This window comes from Emys orbicularis, chromosome 1 (genome assembly GCF_028017835.1).
Source record: "Emys orbicularis isolate rEmyOrb1 chromosome 1, rEmyOrb1.hap1, whole genome shotgun sequence".
Classification (NCBI taxonomy): Eukaryota; Metazoa; Chordata; order Testudines; family Emydidae; genus Emys; species Emys orbicularis.
In genome coordinates this window covers 50,575,435-50,581,658 of record NC_088683.1, presented here as the reverse complement: position 1 = coordinate 50,581,658, position 6,224 = coordinate 50,575,435, and positions in this window count along the sequence as shown.

Here is a 6,224-nt window from a genome sequence, read left to right as displayed (position 1 = left end):
AGCAGTGCCTGCGCTGCCACTGCAATTGCACTGCTAGTTATACTCACGCTACCTCAATGAGAGCTAGCGTGAGTATATGTACAAAAGCAGGGGAATCACACCTCGAGCTTGTAGCGTGGATGTAGCCTTAGTTTCTTTTCTTATACTTCATAGTCTGCAGCCATCTAACTTGAACAGCAACTATCCATCCCAGCCATTCCACTTGCACACATCTGTCCACCACTGGTTGTTATCCAGCTTCCATTACTATAGTGTCTGAGCACCCTGCAATCTTTAAAGTATTCACCCTCACAGGAAAGTATGATTATCCCCATTTTACAGATGTGGAACTGAAGCTCAGGTCACACATGAAGCTGTGGAGGAACAGAGAGTTGTACCCCCACCTCCTAAGTCCAAGGCTAGTACCCTAGCCACTGGATCGTCCTTCTTGTGGGTCAAATCCAAGTCCCAGTGAAGTCACTGGGAGTTTTACACCACTGAGCTATCATACCAGGTTGATAGTAACTATGCTGATACTACCTATGTACTGCAGTTCAACATACACAATAAAAGAACATAAATTGACAAATGTGGGTTATGGAAACATGTTGGAAACTTTTCCCAAATTTTTACTGAAAGAAGAAAAATAACAACCTAAAAATACCTCAGCCCAACCCCTTGGCTACTACCCAAGTTCTCCATGTGCTCAGGGGGAACTGGATTCCCATTGCTAGTATTTAACAGCAAACTCTCCCACCCCCACACTTGATAGATGACTTAAGTGTTGAACTGGTGGACCACCAAAATAGTAATTTAGGAGGCCCCCAGAGGATTCGTTCTTTCTCCCTTTCTCATCTCCGAATTCAGAGACTAAACTGAAAGCTGCTACAAATAGCTCCATTATTATTGCCACAGTTCTGTGGAAAGGGAGCCAGACACTCCTTAATTCTAATCCCAGCTCTGCCACTGATTTGAATCCTAGCCTTAGGCAGGTATTTAACCTCTCTGAGTCAAATTCAGCCTCCATAAATAAATGTAGTTTCCATAGAAGTCTCTAGTTCAAATCCAACAATGCCACAAATAGTGACATAAGTTACACATTGAGGGCAAGCTGGTCAGAAAAAGGGTGTAAATGGTAAAGTGGAATCACCAGCCTTTGCACTCAGTGATCAGGCACAATTAGTGTAACTTAGGCCTGGTCTACACTTAAAATTTAGATCGATATAGTTATGTTGCACAGAGGTGTGAAATATTCTCATGCCTAGGCACCATAGCTATGCTGACCTAACCCTTAGTGTAGATGCGACTAGAATGCTTCTGTCAGCCTAGTTACTGCTGCTTGGGGAGGTAGATTATCTACAGTGATGGAAAAACCCTTCCCATCATTGTAGGAAGTGTCTACACTATGGTGATACATCAGCATAGCTACAGCGTTTGAGCTGTGCCACTGTACAGCCCATAGTGTAGACGTGGCCTTACACTCAGAATGCAGAAGGGAAGTTAGTGTAGCAGGAAAAGCACCTGACAGGATAAGAGTGTCAGAAAAAAGAAAGACCCAACCCCTTCACACACAGAAATAGAATGTGATTCTCCTCTTCTCTTACATTAATACAATCAGAAATCATTGGATCAATGGAGTTAAACTGGTGTAAAACAGGTGCACATGCTTTTTCCTATATCCCCACTAAGTAGCTTTTCTTGCTACTGCTGCAACAAGTAAGTCACATCTGTTTATATGGATGTGGCTGAACCAAAACAATAGATCTGGGATTGCAGCTCAAATCTGTCTGCATATATAATGTGCCAAATCTGAACACCAAATCTAACCACCCTGAACACTGGGAAAGTTTAGATTCAGATCCAGAACTTGACTCTCCAAATTCAGGAGTGCTCAATTCTGGAGTTATTTCCCTTTTTTGTCTTAACATGTCTTATATATCCATTGAATGCCATGTGGGTGAAAGCTGCACTATTTTACACCCATTTACAATTGTTTCCTTTACTTCAACTTACACCAAATTTGTAAATTACACCATCAATCACAACAACTCTGATATTCTGTGTCTCAGTATTCCATCTGTAAAAGGGAGATCATTAAACTTACCCAGCTACACAAAGTGGGAGTATGAGGATTATTTCAGTAAGTGACCAAGGGTGAAAACCTGGCTCCAGTGAAATCAATGGGAGGTTTTACCATTAACTTCCAGGAGCCAGGATTTCATCTCTAGTGCATATCTGGTGCAAGTCCAATAAAGGCAGTGGAGTTACACATAGAATCAATATGGCCCATTGTTTATTAAACTGTTTGAAAATATAAAGTGTTATTATTTTAGATGTAAGATAAAAGGGGTTTTGTTTGTTCGTTTTTCTTTTTAAATAATAGAAGGAAAACACTGAAAACTTTACCGAAACAGATAGATACTCATGTGGACAATAACCAGGGTCCCAGTGCAGAGATTGGAGAGGTCTTTCTTCGCAAAACAAAGTTTAATTTAAAAAAATTGTGCCAGCAGAGATCCAACTGGCATCCTTTTTATGTTCAGGAAAGATAGCTGCTATTTGTATATAAAGTATTACAACAATCAATGTGATACTCAAAGATTAAACAGGAACATCCTTTACTTATAGAACAAAGGACAAACTGACTTACGTTGTTTAAAGTTAGAGTGGAACTGACCTGCCCATTCTTTGCCGCTAATGAATTCCAAAATTTAATCTAAAATAACTTTAATTTTAAAAGGTACAGTAACTAACAGTATATTTACCTATTACACTATTCACAAACCTAAGAATTTAAAAGCAAGGAAAGGATTAAATTAAATCCACCATAAATCTTACATATCTGGCCAGGCACACTCCCTTTTAAGTCCCTTTTACACTGATAGAGTGGCATAAAGCAACTGTAGTGCAAATAGGAATTTGTCCCATCATTCTTATCAAGTACAAATAAATTCATAGTTTTTCATCACAATACAACCTTAGCTCTCACCCATTTAAATGAAATATTTTTGTTCTCTTGATCTCAGTGTCTAAATGCTTTCTTTTAAAGGATACTGTTAAATGGAAAATATTTTCAGTTAATGTATTTGTCAAGAGTGGAAATTTCAGTAAATGACATATACCTAGTCAGTGTGATATGTCCCAGAGATAACTACATTTACCTATCTATTGTACATAAGATAGGCCACACATAAGGAAAACAAATGTCTCTGTGACAAGCAATACAGATCCAGCGGGCCCCCAAAGTAAGCCTTAGCAGTCCTGAATCTCTTGATACACCCCTTGTCAAGTTTCTCTAATAAAAGGAAGCAACATCAGCCTAGACATTAGGTCAGTACGACTCCAGCGGAATCTAGCCACCAGAAGATTTCCTCGTGTAGCTCTGGAAAGTTGAGAAAAGGACATCTGACCCTTTATGAGCTTGATTAAATAAAGGCGAGTGTGCTGCGTTCCTAACAGAGGGACTTATAAAGAGGAAATTCTCCAGGGAGGGTAAACTAAAGAAACCTGCTCCCATTTCCCTCAGGAAGCTTAGGGAGTCTAGTTGTGTAGACTTGAGTATTAAGCCCTGGTTTGTTTATCTGTTGCCTGTGCTTTAGTTTGTTTAAGCAGCCAGCCCAGAAGCACTGCACAGGACTTCTGAGTCTTACTGCCTTTTGTTTTTTATATTGTCTAAACCCAATAAATGAGGCCAGTCTGAGAATGGAGTTTTCTTTTGTTTAAGCACAAGAGCCCCCAGTGGTTTGTGACGGGGCTTGTTAACAGGGGCTTGGACATAGTGCGCATTAGAGGATTTTATTAAAAAACACAGGGGAAAAGGAACCTTTTGCAAATACTGTTTTACTCTTGATTGACTTAGTTTTTTGTTTTATCTATTGTCACTGGTAATACAAGAGAAGGGGTAAGCTAAGCTAAGAGTGGGAAGACATATATTAGTAGATCATCAGCAAACATACAACTCATCTTTGATTTTTACAGGACAAAATCTTAAACAGATCTTATTCACCATCAGAACGACTACATACAACAAGTTTAGTGAACCACAGTACATACTGGAGATATCACTAACCAACAGCTAATCTGGGCCACATCATTTATACAAATGACAACATTATTGCAGTAATATAAGCAAAGGTGTTTCCCCCCCCTACTTTTGAATACAGAGATCTGCCCCTCTCCAAAAGTCTGTTTACTAGAACTGGTAGATGCTTTCTGCCATGCTGCCTCTCAAGCTGGGGAGGACAGCCCCATAAACATAAGCAAAGGTGCCTCCTCCTTATCCTTCTTACAACTTAATCCCTCCTTAAAACTCTCTTTTGCTATGATTCTGACAAAAAACTAGTGCGCTGAGACCACTGATTATCATGCTGACCAATATTGCCTCATTCTTTCCTTATATGTCCCCATCCATCTATCTATATCCATCTATTTTCTCTTGGCTTGTATTTAGACTAAAAGCTGTTTGGGGGCAGGGAGGATCTTTGTTTTGTGTTTGTACAGCACCTGTCTGAGAGGCATAAGGCGTGGGCCTACCAAGTCAAAGATCAGGACAGGAGAGAAAGCAAGTCTCTATTTAGACTCTGCCATCAACAACCACTTTGTTCATTCATGTTCAAATTCTTTCCAAAATAACTGCCATGATTACTCAGAATGGCATTGTCAAATGGACACTTGGCCATTATATCTGAAAACATTCCCTGGCTTTCATTCATTTGTATGTTGTCTTTTGATGTCAAATATTATTCTCTTAGGGCTGGTCCACACTAACCCCCCAGTTCGAACTAAGATACGCAACTTCAGCTACGTGAATAACGTAGCTGAAGTCGAAGTATCTTAGTTCGAACTACAAGATACTTACCGCGGGTCCACACGCGGCAGGCAGGCTCCCCCATCGACTCCGCGTACTCCTCTCGCGGAGCAGGAGTACCAGCGTCGACGGCGAGCACTTCCGGGATCGATTTATCGCGTCTAGACAAGACGCGATAAATCGATCCCAGAAGATCGATTGCTTACCGCCGAACCCAGAGGTAAGTATAGACGTACCCTTAGAAGCAAAATGAAAACTATAAGGGAATATGACTGCACTCTACAAACACCAGGGAGGGAACTGAGTTATTTAAGTAAAAGGACAATATGGGCACAAGAACAAATGGGAATAAACTGGCCATGAATAAATTTAGGCTGGAAATCAGAAGATATCTAACTATCATAGGAGTGAGGTTCAGGAACAGGCTTTCAACAGGTGTAGTGGGGGCAAGAAACTTAACTGATTTTAAGATGGAGCTTGATAAGTTTATGACCAGGATTATATGATGGGGTTGCCTGTGATAGCAGGTATGTGGACTCAAAGACACAGGAGGTTCCTTCCAGTCCTATGTTTATAGTTGCATCACCACTCTACTGCCTATCATCCTCAAAGAAAGAGATTATAAAAGGAAATGTGGGCAAGCTCTGCATTGTACATATCGCTTCCTCAATAGACATCAGAAGTTTTAAAAAAGCAAAATAAAACCAATCTGCAATTTGATATTAGTGAAAGATATTACTGCACATGAGTTATCAAATTGTGCTCTAACAATTTTTAAAAATTGATGGAGGTTAACACAAAACTTATTAGAGTTTTTTATTTATTTTATTTTATTGGACTAGATTGTGACTTGGACTACATGTCTGTATATAGGCTATTGTTCTGGGTAGGTGGGGCTACATACACACTATTCCTGAGGCAGAGTTGATTGGTGGGGAGGGCTGGGGAAATAGGCGGAGCCTGTGCTTTACTCCCTCCTCTCTCACATGCCAATGAACACACACATATTGATGGCTAGTTCACCTGAGCCAGGCCAGCATGGAGGAAGGGAAGTAGTTTAATGTTGGTACAGGCCAGCAACAAATCACAATTTCGTACACTCAAGCAAGAGGAATCAGGAGGAGGAACTATTGCTCAGAAGAGTGGCTTGAGTCACAATGTTTTCTCCAAACTCACAATCTAGCACACTGTAAACTTGTATTTGGGAGCCAGTCCTATACGGTAATTGATCAACAGCTAAATCACTGTATTGAACGATATATACAGGAAAATAATCAATTTACAGCATTTACTGCCATTATCTGATGCTGAGGAACAGCAATCAAAATTATTTGCTTTACCTGCGAAGTTTCCATTAAATAACTTAGTATGTCATACTAGTCCATTATTATGTTCCATTCATTATTTCCTTTAAGACCAGAAATGTACACAAGGTAAT